This window comes from Mustela erminea, chromosome 1, assembly GCF_009829155.1.
Source record: "Mustela erminea isolate mMusErm1 chromosome 1, mMusErm1.Pri, whole genome shotgun sequence".
Classification (NCBI taxonomy): Eukaryota; Metazoa; Chordata; class Mammalia; order Carnivora; family Mustelidae; genus Mustela; species Mustela erminea.
This window is the reverse complement of record NC_045614.1, coordinates 161,291,669-161,312,663: the sequence shown is the minus strand read 5'-3', so window position 1 is coordinate 161,312,663 and position 20,995 is coordinate 161,291,669. Positions and strand designations below refer to the sequence as shown.

The 20,995-nt window shown below is 37.3% G+C and overlaps 1 long non-coding RNA gene across 1 annotated transcript; it reads right to left on the bottom strand.

Moving 5' to 3' along the window:
* Positions 1-494: 494 nt before the first annotated feature.
* LOC116594099 lies at positions 495-18,462 on the bottom strand. Its single transcript, XR_004287049.1, has 3 exons — positions 16,956-18,462; positions 2,294-2,399; positions 495-1,822 (listed from the first exon to the last, which is right to left on the bottom strand). It is a non-coding gene; the product is annotated as an uncharacterized LOC116594099 (long non-coding RNA).
* Positions 18,463-20,995: the final 2,533 nt, after the last annotated feature.

Sequence of the window (20,995 nt, the reverse complement as noted above, 5' to 3'; positions counted from 1 at the left end):
GTTACAATAGATGAACCAACCCTGACACACCATTGTCACCAAAGCCCATAGTTAATATTAGAATTCCTTCAGTTTTGCATTTTCTATGGATTTTGACACATGTATAATGACATTATAGTATCATGGAGACTGAGTTTATTGTCCTAAAAATCACTGTGCTCTGCCTACTCATCCCTGACTCTCTCCTCTCCACCCTCTTGCAGCTACCATGGCCATAGTTTTATTTTTTTCCATACAAAATGGTGGAAACCTACAGTGCGTAGCCCATTCAGATTGGCCTCTTTCACTTAATAGAATATGCATTTAAGATTCCTCTATGTTTTTGCATAAAAATGGAAATGATAGCTCTTTTTTTTTCTTTTTAAAGATTTTATTTATTTATTTGACACTGGGAAAGAGAAAGAGATCACAAGTAGGCAGAGAGGCAAGCAGAGAGAGAGGAGGAAGCAGGCTCCCCCCTGAGCAGAGAGCCCCATGCGGGGCTTGATCCCAGGACACCGAGACCATGACCTGAGCTGAAGGCAGAAGCTTAATCCACTGAACTACCCAGGAACCCCGCTCATTTCATTCAATATTCCATTATCTGGATATACCCATTTGTGTATCCGTTCACCTACTGAAGGACATCTTGGCTACTTCCAAATTTTCACAATGATGAATTAAGCTGCTATAAGTATCTTTGTGCAGATTTTTGTGTGAACATAAGTTTTCAATTCCCTTGGGTAAATGTCACAGGTGAAATTTTTTTAACTCTGCAAGTTTCCAAATTAGTGAAGGTTTAGTCTACTTAGATTGCAGGCCACAAGCCCATGGCCTCTCTTAGCCAAGTGCTATTTCCTTCCACTTCCACCTTGAGTTGATCCATATCTTGCAGGATTTTGCTGAAAGAAGCAGGGATCAGCACACTTACACTAATATTTTGAATTTTTCCTAACTTTTTGGTTAACGTTACAGGCAAAGTTAGGATGGTTTCTGCCATACAAGGATTGTTTGATGTACAACTTGGTTCATAAGCTCTCCAGTCTACACAGTCTAAATCCAGAATCTTTTTCCCTACTTCCTTTTTATAGCCAAAGTTACAGTTTGGTTGTGACACTCTCTGTCCATTGTCCTGATAGGAATGACTATATTTCAGATAATAGAATTGTTTATAGCTAGTTTAATCAAAAAAGGATTCATTTCAAATTTCTTGAAGCCCCAGAAAACCAAATTAGGTGTTATGTAGTGAGAAGAAATACCAAAAAGACCTATGTATTTATCCAATAGGGTTGTTATAACAAAATCACACTGCTGCCCCTGTAGTCAGTACCTGTGAAGCCAGAGACAGGATCCTTCCCACTACTGTTCTAGAAACAAAATAAAACAAATACATCCATGATGGTGCTTGTCAGAAAAGTCACATGCCCGCTGCTTTGTGATGTTCACTTCCCTGTTCCAAGTGTGACACACAGAATCCTAACTATAAGAGGGTCTGGGGAATGCTGCCCTCAGCTTGCCTGTCTCCAGAGTACTGGAAGGCAAGATACAAAGGTGTTGGATTTATATAGAGGAATGGTTCTCACCAAGGATTAATTTGGACCCTTCAGGATATCTGACAATGTATGGATACATTTTTGGTTGTCACAACTGGGGTGGGGGTAATAGTAGCATCTAGTGGATAGAGTCCAGAGATGCTGTTCAGCATCCTACAATGCACGGGACAGAACTCACAACAAAGAATTATCCAGGCCAAAATGTCAATGGTGCCAAGGTTGAAAAACTCTGGTGCAGAATGAACCAATCTGCAGTATCTGCCTCAAACTTCCTCCTCAGATTCATATTCCTGTGGGCAGCGGAGAAGCTAGAAATCAGATCTGGAGACTTAGAATGCAGGGTTTTACCCTAAGTACCCAAGAACCACACAATGATCATGTACAAAAAAATAAAACAAAAAGCTCTGTAACAAAGATAGGGATTATGCTTTGTGACCACCTGAGGAGTTTCAGGCTTTCGCCCCACTTCCCAAGGAAATGAGGAAAAATTGTGATAAATAAAAAAAAATCTCTTCCCCTTTGATTCAAACTTGAAGAATTTGAACAAGTACCTATATCAGTCTCTCACCAAAACCATTTCAAGTTCCATTTTAGATTGGGTTCCTCCTGAAGCAAAACCCAAATTGAGGACTCAGGCACAAACAGTTTATTTGGAGGTGTTCCCAATATAGGGGAGTGAAGAAGACAGGAAAAAGGAGGAAACTAATAAGTGGTTTGTTTTCTAGCAAGTTACTGCTGTGAATAAGGTAGTTAATCCTCACCTCTGGGAACCCTGAAAGTCAATACTGAAAGATGCCTCAGGGTCATTCCACTCAAGGACTGAAGAAGCTGGGGGCATTTAACCATCTTATTAGATTCCTATTGCTCCTATTAAAAAAAGTGGTGGCTTAAAATAACACAAACTTATTATTTTACAGTTCCAAAGGTCAGAAGTGCAAAATGGGTCATACATAGTAGGCCGAAATCAGGATGACAGCAGGGTTGCCCCTGGAGACTCCAGAGGAGAACCATTTCAGTTTCTAGATACCACTTGCATCGCTTGGCTGGGGTCCCCTTCCTCCATTTTAAAGCCATCTTCAAATTGCTCTCTGACTGTGACTTCCCTCTTTTAGTTTAAGGACTCATAAGACTGCACCCACATGGATAAGCCAAGATAATCTTCCTTCTAAAGATCATGAATTTAGTAACACCTACAGAATAGCTTTTGCCAGGTAAGGTAACATATTTGTAGATTAGGGGATTGAGATGTGGACATCTTTGAGTGGGTCATTTTTCTATTATATACATCTGCTCTCATCAGTCATTAGTTGAAGACTGCTCCCAAGATGAGCACTGGCATTTCTAGCATGCTGCTCAGGTAAACCAAACACACTCTGATGGTCAGGGAAAGCCTGTAAGCAAAGGAGTATAGGTGCCGGCAATTGGAAGTTGGGCGGTATTCACCAAAGCAGTGAGGGCAAGGGTATGGCGAAGCTCAGACACCATCTGCTGCAATTCTTCTTGGATATAAGTCAATAACTAGAAAGCACAATCCTTTTACTAGTTTTTGTTTTGGTTTAAGAGTGAGAGAAAGGAAGGCAGAAATGGAGGAAGAGAGGATAAAAACCAGAGGATATCTATGTAAAGAAAATGTTTATGTATAAGAAAATATTCACTTAAAGGTGGAGGAAAGACACAGAATTCAAAAACAAGTCACTATTTTTTAACATAATTTTAAAAAAGGAGATAACTGAAAAATCAAAGCAACCACCTCCTTTTGGATGGGATTTATTAAGAGAAACAAAAAATTTTGGAAAATTTTATGTTCTTAACATGATTCAGGAGTTCATAGTTCATTTTGGGAAGTTGAGCATGGCAGCAGCATATTTTTGAATGCTTCCAAATTCCCACATCAAAACAAATAGTTCAACTATATAGCAAAACCAAAAATTTATAAATAACATTTACCAAAACATATGCATACATGCACACACAAAACAAGTACATAAACAAAACCCCAGATAATAAACTTTTCCACAGACCACAGAGGAAGACAAACTACCAACAGGCATAAATCTACATGATATCAACCCTGTCCTGGAGTAATAAGAGGGATGCAATAGGCATCTCTCGGATATGAGAATAAGAGAACCCACACATAGCTAACAGAACTGAATCACTGGAACATACGCAGTCCAAATGGAAAACAGCAGCTGAAACTGGGTTAGCTGTATCCACTCCATCAGCAGGTAACCACAGGAGCCCAGTTGTTAGAGGATAGAGAAGTTGAGTCCCCATGAACTCTCAAAATAGGGCCCATGCTCCCTCCTACAACAGGGCCCTATGCTGAGTAGTAGCTATTAGGAATGACAACAGAGCAGAGTAGGATGGAGATGATGAAGATGAAGAAAAAAAAAAAGCTCATATAAAGGTGGGGAAAGGAAATAGAGTTCAAAAACAAGCTGCAGTATCTTTTACTTTTATAAAAAAGAGACAGAAAATAGAGCATTCTGAAGTTAGAAAAGCTAGACTGAATAATTTTTCTTTTTAAAAATTTGGAAAAACTAATTAAGAAACGGAAAAGTACTGAGGTCAAATCCCATACAAAATTATAAGAAAAGAGACTTCCCCACAAACAATGAAAGTGTTGCATAACAGAAAGACATGTTTGCAAAAGAGATTCAAAAAGAGCCAAAAGAAATTATATAAGACATAAGAAAACAACATAATTCAGATCAGAAAAACTCAAATGAAGTGACAATTCAAAAAATAATTACAAATAAAATAACAAAACATATTTCAAAAACAAAGACCTAACAAGAACACAAGAGGCAATTAGCCCAACAGAATGCCTTGATGAAGTAGAAGGTGAAATGAGGCAAGTTTTTAAATTCAAAAGAAATCAATAGGTAAAAAGATTTGTGAGAAAATAACACAATTGAAAGTAGGCAAAGAAAATTCAATATGTAACAGAGAGCTACCAGTACAACCATAAAACCAGTAACAAAATGGCAACAAATACACATCTATCAATAATTACTTTGAAGGTAAATGGACTAAATGCTCCAACCAAAAGTCATAAGGTGACAGAATATATATAAAAAGCAGGACCCTTCCATATCTTGCCTACAAGAGACTCCTTTCAGATCTAACGACATGCAGATTGAAAGTGAAGGGATAAACATTTCTCATGCAAATCAGTGTGAAAAGAAAGCCAGAGGTAGCAATACTTATATTGAACAAAATAGACTTCATTCATTCATTCATTCCCTTATTTAAGTTGGGCTCCAATGTGGGGTTTGAACTCACAACCCTGAGATCAAGACCTGAGCTGAGATCAAGAGGTGGATGCTTAACCAACTGAGCCACTCAGATGCCCCCAAAATAGGCTCTAAGACAAAGACTATAGCAAGAGACAAAGGAATGGAAACCAGTGCAGCAACTGTGGAGGACAGTACAGAGGTTCCTCAAAAATTTAAAAATATAACTACCATATTCTCTAGTAATCACATTACTGAGTATTTACCCAAAGAATATGAGAACCCTAATTTGAAATGGTATATGTATCTCTATGTTTATTACAGCATTATTTACAACAGCCAAATTATGGAAGAAGCTCGTGTCCAATAAATGAATGGATAAAGAAGATGGGTATCTATCTATCTATCTATATACACACATACATATGTGAATATGTGGGTGTGTATGCGTATATGTGTATATATATATGTATGTGTGTATGAAATAATATTATTCAGCCATGAATGAAATCTTGCCATTTGTAACAACCTAGATGGATCTAGAAAGTATAATGCTAAGCAAAATAAGTGGGTCATGGGGTGCCTGGGTGGCTCAGTGGGTTAAAGCTTCTGCTTTCAGCTCAGGTCATGATCCCAGGGTCCTGGGATCAAGCCCCACATTGGCCTCTCTGCTCCGTGGAGAGCCTGCTTCCTCCTCTCTCTCCCTGCCTGCCTTTCTGGCCTACTTGTAATCTCTGTCAAATAAATAAATAAAATCTTAAAAAAAAATAAGTGGGTCAGAGAAAAACAAATACTATATGGTTTCACTCATATGTGGAATTTAAGAAACAAAAGAAACAGAAGGGAAAAAAAAAAGACAAAAAGAAGAACAGACTCTTTATTATAGAGAACAAACTGATGGTCACCAGAGAGGAGGTGGGTAGGGGGATGGGTAAAATAAGTGAAGGACATTTAGAGCACACTTACCACGATGAGCACTGAGTAATGTATAGAATTGTTGAATCATTATATTGCACATCTGAAAATAATATATCACTGTATGTTAACTACACTGGAATTAAAATAAAAAACCCCAAAACAAAACAAAAAAAGATCTAATTCCTTGGTGAAGAAAAAAAACAAAGCAAGAGAAAAAATACTTAAAAACATAAAGAGTTTTCCTGAAATAAACAAAATACTGTCTTCTAAGCTATTATGTGTGTAATATAGGATAAAGTAAATATGTATTTATAGGATAATCTAATTCTACCAATTCCTTTGTCTCTGAGAATCATGAGTCTTTGTGAAAGAAGAAAGATACAGGTGTAATATGGAGGTCAAAGTTTCTGTTAGCATTCCTAAATTTTGGATGGAGGTATTAAATATTTTATCTTAGTGTGTGTTGTGTGTGTGTGTGTGTGTGTATGCACACAGAGCTAGGAGATAGTTGGCTAAAAAAAAGAAAAAAGGAAAGGTAGGAGGGTGGGGAGAAGGAGGAGGAGAAGAAAAGACAGAAGGGAGAAAAGGAAGGAGGGAGATCTTTCTAAAGTCTATCCACCCAAGAAGCCTAAAATCTGTGACCAACCCTGTAGCAATGAATATCTCTAATACCAGAATTCTGGTCTCGATATACCATTTCCCACTTAAAAACAAAACAAAGCAAACAAAAACAACAACTCAAAACTGGGGCCTGTTGGAGAAACAGTTAATTCAGGGTCTGGGGCAAGAAATGTACAAAATAAATCTAAAACATCTTGTCAGAAAGAGAGCAAGGGAGCTATAAAAGATTACTAAGTTATATCAGAAAGATTTGGAACAAACTTGAAGAGACTCCTAATGGCCAAAGGCAGGACAATTGAGCATTTAAATAGGTAACTGCAATTTATTAAAATCTCTCAAGCATGAGCAAAGAAGTGAACAGGGAGAGAATAGAAAGATGGGTGCCCATTCTAGCAAGACCAAGAGAGAAAATTTCATGTCAATTCTAGGGTTTAGTTTTCTACAGTAGATCGAGCTTAGTGATACGAATCGTGACTGTTTGCAAACATGATTCTAGGACAATCTATTAACCAAGGAAGATCAGAACAGCCATGAGTATGCCGAAACCTTTACCCAGCGTCAGGGCAGGCTTATTGCTACTAAATCAAGTTTGAAGGAATGGTGAAGAATAAAAATAATGTTTGAATTATAATCCATGTGATTTGTTTATTCAAAGTACCAGTTACATGCAAAAAACACAACTCTGCCCCCATGGAATGGATAATCTAGGAAAGATTTTACATGTACACAAAGAACTATAATGTAAAATATTAAGAAATTAAGTGCCACAATGGCGATACAATCAAAATTCTATAATTTTGTAGACAAGAATATCATGTCTGGCAATGGTGAGAGAAAAGAGTAGCATCTGAGCTGGTCTTTAAAGGATAAGTGGCATGTGATGGGCAGAGATGAGGGAGAATCAGGCTAGCCTGAGAAAGCAGCTGGAACAGGAACACAGCATAGGAAAGTACAGGGACTGTCTTAAATCACAATAGGAAATTCCAGTTGTCTGGAGGGGAAGGTATGTGATGGAGGAGTGAGAGACAAGTCTGGACAGATGGATTGGGACCGGGCAACTGGACAGGCTTTCATCATCAGTGTAAAGGTTTGGAATTTATTTTTATTAAGAGAGTCACTGGGGGCGCCTGGGTGGCTCAGTGGGTTAAAGCCGCTGCCTTCAGCTCAGGTCATGATCCCAGGGTCCTGGGATTGAGCCCCGCATCGGGCTCTCTGCTCAGCAGGGAGCCTGCTTCTCTGCCTACTTGTGATCTCTGTCAAGTAAATAAATAAAATCCTTAAAAAAAAAAAAAAAAAAGAGAGAGAGTCACTGAAAGTTTTTAAGTGGGATAAAGTCCTACCAGCTAATGAGCATTTTACGGTACATGAAAGATATGTTCAAAGAAAGAGCATGCAGAAGCAGAGACCAGTGAGGAGGCCATCGTAGTCGTTGAAGGACTGAGCTGCCATGGTGGCAGTGAGGATGGAAAGGAAGACGGGGGAGCCAGAAAAATTGTGAATGAAAACTCAGAATAGATTTTGGATGAATGATTAGATAAGGAGTTGAGGAACTTGAAGCAGGTAAGGATAACTGAATCTATGTGACTGGAAAGGGCTATGATTGGAGAAGAGAGAAATCTGTGCATCCTAAACTTGAAGTATGTTGACTGGGAGGAGCAGGACAATTGAAATGAGAAACTGGAATCAGCAAGGTGCTGGGGAGGAAACAGTTTTCTGAGGCAGGCTCATAATGCAACTCCGGTGGGGAATAAATGAGAACTCAAGGGGAGTACAGAGGAAGAAAAGAAGGGAATCAGTGACAGGCCCTAAGGAGTGGCTGACATTTGGTGAGGGCAAGAGGAATCAATGGAGGATAGGGCAGAGACCTAGTGCAAATTCTCTGGCATATGCCAGTCTCCCAGAGCTTGGGCTGCCCCCCAATGTAGATTCTATCAACCTACCCTTTCCATCAGGGACTACTTGAGAGATGGCACGCTGCAGAGCAGCCTTCACAACCTGTGATGAAAGACCAGTTTTTTCTTTCCAATTTGTCAGAACAAATACTTCTGTAAAATTAGTATGAATCCATCATGAAAAAAACAAATGATCAAGAGCTTGGATATTTTGGCAATGTCAACCTTCCGTGAAATTTTCGGAAAGCTTACTTTCAATTTCTGTACTTACATTGTGGTAAATATAAATACCAACATATCTGAGGAACTGACACCAAGACAGGATGCTATTTCCAGTTCTGTTATTAGCACTGTGACAACAGGCAAGCCTCTTAACTTCTCTGAGCTTACATTCCCTTGTTTGTAGAGTAAGACAATTACATTTACCCTACAAAGTCTAGATTGTATGGTGTTTAAATGTTCGTTGACAATGAAATGGCCTAAATTATCATTCTGCCATACTCACTTTCATGCCTAAGTGGGAAGGAGCTATTTTCTTCTGGGAGCCTTCCCCACCTCCTAATGTTTTGAAGTGTATTGCTATGTTTTGAGTCTGGAAGTCTGGTCAGGAAGGACTTCAGGGAGCCAGATTTTCTGCAAAACTATTCTGAGCTAACTCTAGTTGTTTCTAATCATGCCACATCAAAACCACAGGAAACCTAAGACAAAACCTTAACCTGAACCATGGGCCCAGTTTACATAACAGGATTCATGATTCACCAGCTCAGGATTCCAGGCTACAGTGTGCGCACTTCCACATGCCCCAGTCAACTTGAGATGGTCAGTGACGTTTATCATATCCTGTTCATCTTATATGCTAATGCCAAACATAGTGCTAGGCATACAGTAGGTACCCAACAATTCTTTCCCAAGTAAACAGATGAACGAATGTGAATGCCTCACATCCTTCAAAAGCCTTCCACACCCCAGACTGACACTAACTTCTGCTTTATTCAATGTCCCCTAGCACTTATACTGTGAAGAAATTACCTGTTTCCTGTTATTTGCTAAAGGAATTGTGAGTTACATCTCTAAAATATGCCTGTTTGGACTGAACTGTGTCCTTCCTCCTCCCAATTCATATGTTAAAGCCCTAACTCCCAATGTGACTATATTTGGAGACGGGACTTATACAGATGTTTTCAATTAAGGTTAAGAAGAGTAGTAACAATGAGGCCTTAATCTAATAGGGCTGACACCTTAAACGAAGAGGAAGACATTTCTCAATCTCTCTCTCTCATTCTCCCTGCACACCACAAAGGAAAGGCCATATGAAGACACAGCAAGAAGAGAGCTATCTGTAAACCATTAAAAGACTCCTCACGAAACAGAATTTGCCAGTTATCTTGATCATGAACTGCGAGAAAGTAAATTGTTGCCTAAGCCACCCAGTGTGCAATGTTTTGTTATGGCAGCCCAAGTAGACTAATACAATGCCCTTCCCTGATTTTTCTCATGTACGCATTCGATGATGGAATGAAAATAGGTCAGTAACAGCAAGAAGAAAACAGGAATATTCACAAATACATGAAAACTAAGCAACTCTTGAACAACTATTGAAACAAAAAGGAAATAAGAAAAAAATTTAAAAACATCTCAAGACAAATGAAAATGAAAACAAAACATAGCAAAACCTGTGGGATGCAGGAAAAGCAGTAATAAGGATGTTTATAGTGATACATGGCTGCATTAAAGAAGGAAGATCACAAATAGATAATAACTTTACACTAGAACTTGAAAAAGAACTAGAAAAACTAGAAAGAATCTAGAAAAAGAACTAGAAAAAGAATAAACTAAGCTCAATGTTGGCAAAAGGAAGGCAAAATAAAGGTCAGAGCAGGAAAAGAGATAGAGACTAGAAAGACAATCATAAAGATCAATGAAACCAAGAGGATAAACAAAATTGAAAAATCTTTAGCTACACTAAGGAAAAAAAACGGGGAAAACTCAAAATTACAAGTGAAAGGAGACATTACAACTGATAACACAGAAATACTAAGGATTATAGGAAACTACTATGACCAGTTATGTGCTAACAAATTAGATCAACTAGAAAAAATGAAATAAACTACTGGAAACATATAATTTCCCAAGACTGAATCCTGAAGAAATAGAAAATGTGAATAGACTAATGATGAATAAGGAAATGAAATCAGTAACCAAACATCTCCCAATAAAGAAAAGTTTAGGAACTATCTGGCTTCACTGGTAAGTTCTACCAAACATTTTAAGAGTTAATACCAATCCTCACATTCTTCTAAAAAATAAAAAAAAAGAGGGATCACTTCCAAACTCATTTTTCCAAGACCAACAATATCCTGATATCAAAGTCAAACAAAGACACCAGAAGAAAATTACAGATCAATATCTGTGATGAACATAAGTGTAAAAATCTTCAACAAAATATTAACAAATCAAATTTAATAGTACATTGAAGGAATCATACACCATGATCAAGTGAGATTTATTGGTGAAAAGTTCAAAAAATGTAAATCAACAAATATGTTACAACCCATTAATAAAATGAAGGATAAAAATAATCTGAACACCCCACTGTATGAAGAAAAAGCATTGGACAGAATTCAATACCCTTTTATGATAAAAACTCTCAACAAGTTGAGTGCAGATGGACTGCATCTCAGCATAATAGAGGTCATCTCTGACAAACCCACAGCTAACATCATAATCAATGGCAAAAAGCTGAAAGTTTTTCCTCTAAGAGCAGGAACAAGCCAAGAAGGCCCACTGGCACCACTTCTATTCAACATAGCAGTAGAAGTCCAGCCAAAGTAATCAGGCAAGAAAAAGAAAAAAGACATGGAAATAGTAAAGGAAGAAGTAAATTTCCTCTGTCTGGAGATATAATATTATATATGGAAAACCCTAGACTCTGTCAGAAAACTATTAGACTAATAAAGAAATTTAGTAAAGTTTCTGGATATACAATTAATACACAAAAACTAGTTGTGCTTCTATACACTAACAGTGTACTATCCAAAACAGAAATCAATAAAATAATCCCATTTATAATAGCATCAAAACCAATAAAGTATTTAGGAATAAATTTAACTGAGGGGGGAAAAGATCTGTACCCACAAAACTATAAAATATTGATGAAAGAAATTGAAGATGACACAAATAAGTGTAAAGATATTCTATTTTTATGGATTGATAGAATACTGTTAAAATGTCCATACTACCAAAGGCAATCCACAGTTTCAATATAATCCTTATAAAAATTCCAACAGTATTTTTCACAGAAATAGAAAAAAGCAATTCTGAAATTCATATGGAAGTACAAAAACACCTTGAATAGCCAAAGCAATCTTGAGCAAGAGCAAAACTGGAGACATTATATTGCCTACTTTCAAATTGTACTGTAAAACTATAGTAATCAAAATAGTATGGTATTGGCATAAAATCAAACACACAGACCAATGGAATAGAATCAAGAGTCCAGAAATAAACCCACACATACATGGTCCATTAATTTTCAACAAAGCTGTCAAGAATAAACGATGTGGAAAGAGTTGCTTCAATAAACGATATTGGGGAAACTGGATAGACACATGCAAAAGAATGAAATTGGGACCCCTACCTTATATCATATACAAAAGTCAACTAAAATATATTAAAAACTTGTAATAAGACCTGAAACCAACTCCTAAGAGGAAAACACAGTAGGTAATGTCCTTGACATTGGTCTGGCAATGTTTTTTTTGGATTTGACACCAAAAGCTAAGGCAATGAAAGCAAAAATAAGCAAGTGGGACTATGTCAAACTAAAAACTTTCTGTACAGCAAAAAAAAAAAAAAAAAAACATGAGCAAAAGGAAAAGGCAACCTGTGAAATAGGAGAAAATATTTATAAACCACATATCCAATAAAAAGTTAATATCCAAATTATATGAGGAACTTCTTATAATTCAATAGCAAAAAAACCTCACATATCCCAATTTTTAAAATGGGCAAAGGACTTGAAAAGACCTTTTTTTTTTTTTTTTTCCAATAAGACATCCAAGTGGCTAGCAGGTACATGAAAATGCTCAATGTCACTAATCATTAGGGAAATGCAAATCAAAACCATAATAAAACAAAAACATGTTTATAAAAAATAAAAAATTAAAAAAAAACCATAATAAAATATCATCTTATACCTGTTATGACAGTTACTACAAAAAGAGATAACAAATATTGATCAGGATGTGGAGATAAGGAACATTGTGCACTGTTGGAAGGAATGTAAACTGGTACAGGTACTATTGAAAACAACATGGAGGTTCCTCAAGAAATTAAAAACAGAACTACCATATGATCCATATATCTCATTTCTGGGTATGGTCTAAAGGAAACATCATTATCTCAAGGAGTTATCTGTACCGTCATGGCCGTTGCAGCATTATTTTTCATAGTCAAGATATTGAAACAACCTGTCCTTTGAAGGAGGAATGGATGAAGAAAATTTAAGACACACACAGACACGCGGAATACTATTCAGCCTTCAAAAAGAAGGAAATCTTGTTATTTGGAACAACATGGATGACTCTGGAGGGCATTTCACCAAGTGAAATAAGCCAGATAGAAGATAACATACATTATTACTTATATGTGGAATCTTAAAAAAAAAAAAAAAATCAAACTCATAGAACTTGAGTAGATTGGTGGTTGCCAGGGGCTGGGAGAAATAGGGAGAGATTGGTGAAAAGGCATATTAACTTTCAGTTATAAGATAAATAACGTATCAAGATTTATTGTGTGGTGACTATAATTGCTAATACTTTATTGTATAATTGAAATTTAGGTAAGAGAGTCGATTTTAAGTGTTCTCATCACCTTCCACAAAGGCAAATATGTAGCGTGATGCATGTATTAATTGTGAGAATCCATTTACAATTTGTTTATATATCAAACCATCACTTTGTATATTTTTAAAAAAGATTTTATTTGAGAGTGCAAGTGAGCATATGAGTAGGGGCAGGGGCAGAGGGAGAGGAAAGAGAGAATCCCAAACAGATTCCTTTGGGCACAGAGGCAGATGCAGCCTGATTCCACCACCTAGAGATGGAGACCCGAGCCGAAATCAACAGTTGGACACTCAACTAAGCTACCCAGGTGCCCCCACTTTGTATACTTTAAATACATCATTTGATCAATTATACCTTGATAAGACAAAAATAATTTTAGTCCATTTCCCTCATTATAGAAAGATAGATATGAAGGACAAGAGAGGTGTTAGGAGATTGAAACCGCAAATAATTACAAAAACAAAACCCCAAATACTTGTAAATCGCATGGCTGATAAAGGGTTAATAACCAAAATAACCTGGATGCATTGCTGTTCTTCAGTAAATGGAGGGATGAGAATCTTAAACATATTGAAGGTTCACCAACATCATCCATTTCCTTCCTCCATTACAACAAAAAATAGAGGGAGAAGTGATTTTTTGTAACTGGCATCTCCAGTATGCTTTAGTATTTAAATCTTGTGCTATTCTACTGCCCTCTGCTGGATCTGCGATACTTGTAAACTCAAAGCTAGCTAATTTAGAGTGGCAGCAACAGTGATCATTATTATACTAGCAGTGGCATTAAAGGTCAAGAACTGTGCTAAGTGCTTTACATGTACTATCTTATTCAATCCTCTTAATAACCCTATGGCTAGAAAATGTTATTCTTATAGGTGAGGAGCCTGGAGGTTCAAAGGCAAGCAAACTAAGTTTTTACACAACTAAAGTAAGAGCTCTGGGAATTAAATACTAACTCTAGAGCCCAGATCCTAGCTATCTCCTGTTTACTAAATATAAACTTTCATGCTTACCAACTGTATTGGAGATAAATCTGGAAAGGTATTGTCATTTGAGAACTGCTGATTCACTAATAATAATGGAATCAAGAAAATGACTTTTATTTTAAAAAGCACAAATAAATATCTTCTAATTTTTCCCTCTCGAGCCCTAAAATTATTTCAAAAAGGAAAATTTACTCAATTTCTTAGGGCTTCCCAAAGTGTGATCCATGAATCTCCTGCATTAGAATCATGTGAGTTGCTGGTTCAATATGAAGAATCCCAGGAACCAGGCTGTACTGTACAGGTAGAGAGGACAGGACCTGTTACTGAGACAAGGCATGTGTTGCTATGTAGGGGTGGACAGAAGGAAGAAGAAAGATGATTCCTAGGATTTTCTGCTTAGTAGCTGTATTGGTAGTAATGACATTAACTGAAATGGAAGATTATTAGAAGGTAATGGGTTTTTATTGGCAGCAGCTCAGTTGTGGTAGCTGGTATTTGGTAGTGGATATAAATCTGGGAGTTTTGGTTTAGACATGTTAAGTTTGTTATGTTTAAGAAGTAGCCAAATAAAAATGGAAAACAACAGAAACTACAAAGGAAATAATCGAGACCCAATTTTTTGATTCAGAACTGTATTTAAGAACCATGTTGGATCATGTTTATCTAATTGCAGTATAGTACCTTGAAACCCTACCAATGAAAATGGCCAGATCGCTTCCAACTTCTGTTACTACAAACAATATAGCAAAGGCATCCTCCCAACTGTCCCTTACAAAATAGTAATAGATTGGTCCTTGTCCTCAGTTCTTGACAACAGGGATCCTAAAACTCCTAGAAATTCCTAAGTGATAAGAGCACTAAGAGCATCTTTTGTTCTACCGAGGTGATTCTGGGTCGGTTCCTGGTTGGCTGCTGGTCACCAGAAAGACCAAGCCATGATTAGAAGTTTGGAATTTTCAGTACCATACCTCATCCTCCAGGAAAGGGAGACGGACAAGAAATAGAGTTGATTGATCATGGCTGTGTGAGCACATCTTCACAAAATCTCAATAGTAAAGGATTCAGAGAGCTTTGAGTTGGCCAAACACATTCACACTGGGAGGGTGAGGCACTCCAACTCAAGGACAAAAGTTCCTGCACTCAGGGCCCTCCCAGTCCTTGCCCTATGTATCTCTTCATCTGGCTGTTCATCTGTTCCTTTAATAAACCAGTAAACGTGCTTCTCTGAGTTCTGTGAACCCTTCTTGCAAATTAATTGAATATGATTAATTTTAATTTTGTAACTAAATCAGACATAAGTTATAACCTGGGGACCAATCACTTGATATTGGGATCTGAAGTATGGTGGGCACACATTTGTGGGACCGAGCTCTTAACCTGTGGGTCTGTATTATCTCCAGGTAGTGAGAATGGAGTTAAATTGCAGGATACTGAACTGTTATCACAGAAAACAGCTTGGTGTGGGTAAAAATCTCTTCACATTTGGTGACTTGAAGTGTTCTACATAAGAAACACAGGTGGAAAGCTGAGTTTGTCTAATACATCCCTATAAAGTCTTCTGCATCCATTCCTTTGATTATACACACAGGAGTAAGACATTCTTAATTAGATGAGGTACTACCAGATTCTTTCCTAAAATGGCTATATCGGTCTACACTCCAGCAGTCATAGGGTTGGTTCCAATATCTTCACATGTCTTCGAACGCTTGTCATTATCCAACCAAATGTTTGCCAACTAAATGGGTATAATGAAGCACCTTGTTTTTAACATCTCTCTGGTAAGTTTATCTTAAATATACTTCTTAGCTTTGGGGGTTTTTCTCCTATAAATTGCCTATTCATACATATTTTATCTTTTTTAAAAAATTAGAAATCCTGGCTATGGACTTAATCAATCTGCAAGATGGCTCACAATGACTCTTGCTTCACAGCATTCACATCTTTGTGTAGGATAGGGCTGGATAGGGCGGATCTGTGTAACCAACTGGATATTAAGGAAATTACGCTGTATAAATTCTCAGAGTAGGTCATAAAAGATACTGTGGTTTCTGCTTTATTCTCTTAGATGACTTCCTCCAGGAGAAGCCTGCTGTCATGTCAAAACATTCAAGGAAACTTATGGAGAGGTCACAAGTTGAGAAAATAGCTACCAGTTAGCACAACTTCCTGGTCATCTGGCAAGTGAGTGAATTGTTTTATAAGTGGATCCTCCAGGATCTGAAGTCAGGCCTTCAAATATCTGCAACCATGGCCAACATGCTGACTGCAACATCATGAGACCCTGACCCATAAACAGGGCTAAGTCACTTCTACATTTCTAACCTACAGACTGTAAGAGATAATAAGTGCTTATTATTAAGTCACTACATTTTGGGGTAATTTGTTATACAAAGGATTAACTGACATCCTGATTGTTCTCTGTTGTTGATTTGTAGGATTTCCCTGCATAGTCTAAAAAGATGAGTCCCCTGTCAGTTTTACACTTTATAAATATCCTCGTCCAAACTACCATGTCTATTATGTTTGTCTGCATTGTCTCTTTTAAATAAATCCATAATTTTGATATAGTAAAATTCATCTATTTTCTGCATTCTGGATCATGCTGGGTAGGGTTAAGGGCTGGTGTTTAAGACTTCTACATCCTAGGTCACAATATATTTCCTACATTTTCTTCTACAAAGTTTTTAATTTCACCCTCTATAGGTATTTTTATCCTACTTCTATACTCTCATCAGACCAGGTTTACCTCAATTCAGATATATATACTTTTTTACTGCAAGAATATGCTCCCTTGTTTGAACGTAGAAAGAGTATAAATAATAAACACAAAGCATCTTCCATCCAGTAGCTTAACAAGTAATAAGCTTTACCTATGAATCAACTTAGTAGAATTCCTTCTAACAAGCCTATTTTTCTTACTTACCTAATACTTTAGGAGAATCTAGGCTTAAGTTGCTTGGTTGTCTCTCCTTACTGCAAATAGAAGTCCAAATCCTACAAAATAAAGTACATTCTCTAGACAACTGAATTTTGCAGAGTGCTTTGGGAGCTCTCAAGTCATCTTCACACTATCATGTATTTCCAGGTTAAATAATTTATGTGCAAAGGTCAGAATAAACATTCCACCACTTGGCTTAACTGAATATATCTTGAAACTCGTGTTTTAAAAAACATAAAGACTTTTGCCTCAGGATGTAGAGACCTGTAAAAAGTATTTCTTTTATCCCTGCAGCAAAAAAAGAACAAAAATAGTTTCCAACTTAAGACTTTATGTGATTCCATAGGAGACCTAAGGTTGCCAAGTAAACAACTGATACAAAGTCTTCCCTTCAGGAAAAAGGAGAGGTGACACAAGCCCACATGAGGTAGTACAGTTAATATAGCTGGCAAACGTAAAGGCAGACTCCAGAATGGCAGAATACTGCGAACCCTTGGGGCCAAAGATACTGTGCGGAGTCCACATTGTCTCACAGGCTCTTCTTCCATGAACTCTACCTGGTACTCACAGAAAGATCGGGAGCCCTAAGAAGTATCCTCTGGGGTGCAGACCAGGGTAGGGGAACAACAGCTCTGCACAAGGGGCAGAAACACCACCAAGACCTTTCCCTTCTATCTCCACTATAGAACAAAATTCCTTCAAGAATACAAGCTATCAAACTCAAAAACAAATAGTAAGTTAAGTATAAAGAAAGTAATTGAATCTGTATTTAAAATTTTCTAAAAACTCTCAAGCCCAGATGGTTTCACAGAAAAATTCTAATTCTATACCGTATCTTCAAGAAAATGGAGAAGGAACACTTCTCAACTCATATTGAGGCTAACATTACCATAAACCAAAATCAAAGACATAAGAAGAAAACCACTGACAATATACCTCATGAACAGTATGTAAAATTCATCAATAAAATTTCAGCAAATTGAATCCAGCAGTATATAAAAATAATACATGGTTCGCCTGAGGAATGCAAGGCTCTCTTAATAATGAATGTAACCTCTAATACAGACATAACACAAAATACTGTATGATTGTTTCAACAGATAAAGACAAATTTGACCAAATCAAAGATTTATAATAAAAACATAGCAAACTAGAGACAGAAGTGAGATGCTTTAACCCTTTAATATGGTTAAGGTTAATATAGGTTTAATATGGTTAAAAGGTTAATATGCCTTAACCTTTTAATAAAGGGCATATACAACTAATATCCTACTTAATGGTGAGAAACTGAGTGCTTTCTCCCAAAGATCAGTAATAGGTAAGAGTGCCCACTCACATTATTCCTAATCAACACTACTGGAAATCCTACCCTGATGAATGAGATAAGAAAAATATAAGATACACAGATCGGAAAGAAAGGAGTAAAACTATAATTGCAGAAGAGAGGACTATCTATGTAGAAAATCTAAAAGGACTTGCAACAAACATTATTAAATGTTTATTATTAACATTTATTATCAACATTATTAAATGTTGAATTAAAAATGTATTTGGCGGGTGCCTGCGTGGCTCAGTGGGTTGAGCCTCTGCCTTCGGCTCAGGTCATGATCTCAGGGTCCTGGGATCAAGTCCCGCATTGGGCTCTCTGCTCAGCAGGAAGCCTGCTTCCTCCTCTCTCTCTCTCTGCCTACTTGTGATCTCTGTCAAATAAATAAATAAAATCTTTGAAAAAAAATATAATCTATAAAAAAATAAATTTGGCAAGGATGCGGAACACATCATTATATGAAAGTCAGTTGTATTCTTATGAGCAATAAACAACTGGAATTTGAAAATAAGAAACCTAGCAGACACCACCTTAACCAACTGCTTCTGGTGGTATTCTTCCCCAATTTTTTTTGAAGATTTTATTTGTCAGAGAAAAAAAGAGAATGTGTACACAAGCAGGGGGAAAAGCAGGCAGCCTGATGTGGGACTTGATACTAGGATGCTGGGATTGTGACCTGAGCTGAACGCAGATGCTTACCCGACTGAGCCACCCAGGCATCCCTTTCCTCAAAAATTTTTTTTTTTTTAAATTTATTTGACAGAGAGAGATCACAAGTAGGCAGAGAGGCAGGCAGAGAGAGAGAGAGAGGAGGAAGCAGGCTCCCCGCCGAGCAGAGAGCCCGATGCGGGACTCGATCCCAGGACCCCGAGATCACGACCCGAGCCGAAGGCAGCGGCCCAATTTTTAACCTCAGTCCAATCATGAGAAAACATCAGGTAAATCCAAATTGAGGGACACGGGACAAAATTTCTGACCATTACTCTTCAAAAGTATCAAGGTCATGAAAGACAAAGACAGAAACTGTCCAGAACAGAAAAAACACATTAAGTGGGAAAACTGAGGGAATAAATGTGAATGTGAATAAAATATGCAGTTTAGTTAATGGTATGGTATCAATGTTAATTTCTTAGTTTTTTTTTTTTTTTAAAGATTTTATTTATTTGACAGAGAGAGATCACAAGCAGGCAGAGAGGCAGGCAGAGAGAGAGGGGGAAGCAAGCTCCCTGCTGAGCAGAGAGCCCGTTCCAGGGCTCGATCCTAGGACCCTGGGATCATGACCTGAGCAGAAGGCAGAGTCTTTAACCCACTGAGCCACCCAGGCACCCCATTTCAATAGTTTTGATAAACATATTAAGGTTATGTAAAATATTAATACTAGAGGAAGCTGAAGGAAGGGTATACAGGACTTGTGATACTTCTGTAAATACACAATTATTTCAAAAGAAAAAGTTAAAAAGAGGAAAAAGACTATTACCATTTGCTACTATTTATACAAATCAGACATTAAAGAATACCATGAAATTAATATAAAAAGTAAACTGGTTGCAAAAGCTTTTAAGATTGTCATCCATAATCTAACTTCAATTTCATCAAAACTACCCACTGTTGTCATAAAACTCCTATGAACTTATAAAAACACATTTATATCCTTAACAAATCCATTTTTGTTGTACATATTAAAGATCCCTACAAAGATTTCAATTGGAAAAAAACATATGAAACTTGGGACGCCTGAGTGGCTCAGTTGGTTAAGCAGCTGCCTTCGGCTCAGGTCATGATCCCAGCATCCTGGGATCGAGTCCCACACTGGGCTCCTTGCTCAGCACGGAGCCTGCTTCTCCCTCTGCCTCTGCCTGCCATTCTGTCTGCCTGTGCTCGCTCTCTCCCCGCTCTCTGATAAATAAATAAAATCTTAAAAAAAAAAAAAAACATATGAAACTAAAAAGGTTTGACCACCAAAATTTTTATACTACCCAGTAATGACTGAGATAAATATGACTGATAACTTAAAAAGAATTGAGGTTATCTGTACTTTTGGTAAGTTAGCTTTGACTGGGAAAAAATGTGGACAGTGTGATAATATCTAATAATGGATATCATTTAGACTGAAGATACTAAAAAATAGAATATATCAGTAAAATCAGGATGGAAGACTAAATTAAGAAAGGAAAAGAGCGGGGCGCCTGGGTGGCTCAGTGGGTTAAGCCGCTGCCTTCGGCTCAGGTCATGATCTCAGGGTCCTGGGATCGAGTCCCGCATCGGGTTCTCTGCTCCGCGGGGAGCCTGCTTCCTCCTCTCTCTCTCTCTGCCTGCCTCTCTGCCTACTTGTGATCTCTCTGTGTCAAATGAATAAATAAAATCTTTAAAAAAAAAAAAAAATAAAGGTAATAGTCTACCATGCAATCACAAGAGGAAAAATATTCCTGAATCTTTAATATAAAGTCATTTTGGTGGTATCAACTTACTAAAACAATCAGGAAACAAGGTAAGTATTAGCACATTTCCTGCCACACAGTAAGTGCTTCATAAATATTAGCTATTAGCAGGTAGGAGACTTGGGGAACAAGGGAGGAGACGGAAAATAAAAAGAACAAAGAGGAAGAGAAAGGGAAGGTATGTCTAGCGTGCAGTATTTTTTAGTCCTAGTTCACACCATCACAACACATTTAATGCCCTCTTCATAATCGCAAACCAA